General features: G+C 41.6%; 1 protein-coding gene across 1 annotated transcript in view; it reads left to right on the top strand.

Moving 5' to 3' along the window:
* LOC107094339 (ubiquitin carboxyl-terminal hydrolase 2-like) overlaps nt 1–1,226 on the top strand; it is a 49,178-nt gene that overhangs the window by 859 nt on the left and 47,093 nt on the right. The gene's annotated exons all lie outside the window — the stretch shown is intronic.

The raw sequence follows: 1,226 nt of genomic DNA, 5'->3' as shown, positions 1-1,226 counted from the left end.
GCCCAGTTTGGTTCTATCTGTTACAGCCCAGTTTGGTTCTATCTGTTACAGCCCAGCACGGTTCTATCTGACTGTTACACCTCAGTTCAGTTCTATCTGGCTCTTACAGCCCAATTCGGTTTTATCTGGCTGTTACAGCTCAGTCCGGTTCCCTCTGGTTGTGTTTCCAGTGAGACTGATCTAGCCTGGTTACACGGTGAAAACACAACACAGATCCTGGTTAGTTTAGATTAATAAAATTTGTGTTTGCAGCCTCTCACAGCGGGGGGGCTCTCTCTCTCTCTGTCGCTATGGGCGGCCAACGTAAAAGATTAACCACAAAATAAATGTTTACTCTCATTTTTACCCTATTTTCTTTGAAAATGCCTAATGAAGATGTCAAACTTAAATTTTATGTATAAATCTCTGCTGTTGCTGCTGTGTGTGAGGGATTGCTGTAGAGTCAACCACACAATGCAGGCAAATATCCACTCTTAGATTCGGGATTTATCCAGGAGGATGAACCCTGCAAAGTCCAGCTGGTTCTCCAACATAGAAGCTTTGAATCAATCTGACTGGATGATTGAATTCGAATTGTCTCTGTTAAAGTCTGTTTACATTTCATATGCTGTAAACCTAGACTAGAGAAACAAACTGAATTGATCTAAATGTTAAAGGAACTTTCTGAGCTTTTAACTATTTTCTGATACCCAGAGATACTGTCAGAGCAGTAGTGCCTCCCTGACCTTTGAACAACTGAAAATGGAGAATATTTAGAGCTGCTCTGCTGCCTTGCAGCAAGAAGTTTCTGGGTTTGATTCCCGGCCCGGTGTCTTTCTGCATGAAGAGTGCATGTTCTCCCCGAGCATGCGTGGGTTCTCTCTGGGTACTCCGGCTTCCCCCCACAGTCCAAAAACATGACTGGTGCGTTACTTGGTTTTTCTAAATTGTTCTTAGGTGTGTGTGAATGGTTGTTTGTCCTTTTTGTCTCTGTGTTGTCCTGAGATAGACTGGAGACCTGTCCAGGGTTGACCCCACCGTTCTCCCATAGACTGCCGGAGATAGACACCCTGACAGAATAAGTGGGAGAAGATGGATGGAGAACATATACTTAAAGTCGTAGGGAAATCATATTTAAATGTCAAATCATTCTGGCTTAAATATTTATATAAATGTAATCTTTATCAGACCATAATGTCACTAAATGTAGAAAATTGCTATTTAAAAAATAAATCCAGTCTTAAAAT

The sequence above is a fragment of the Cyprinodon variegatus genome, unplaced genomic scaffold, assembly GCF_000732505.1.
Source record: "Cyprinodon variegatus isolate N-32 unplaced genomic scaffold, C_variegatus-1.0 Scaffold479, whole genome shotgun sequence".
NCBI lineage: Eukaryota > Metazoa > Chordata > Actinopteri > Cyprinodontiformes > Cyprinodontidae > Cyprinodon > Cyprinodon variegatus.
Note: the sequence above shows the minus strand (reverse complement) of the source record. Positions and strands in the feature narration are given on the sequence as shown.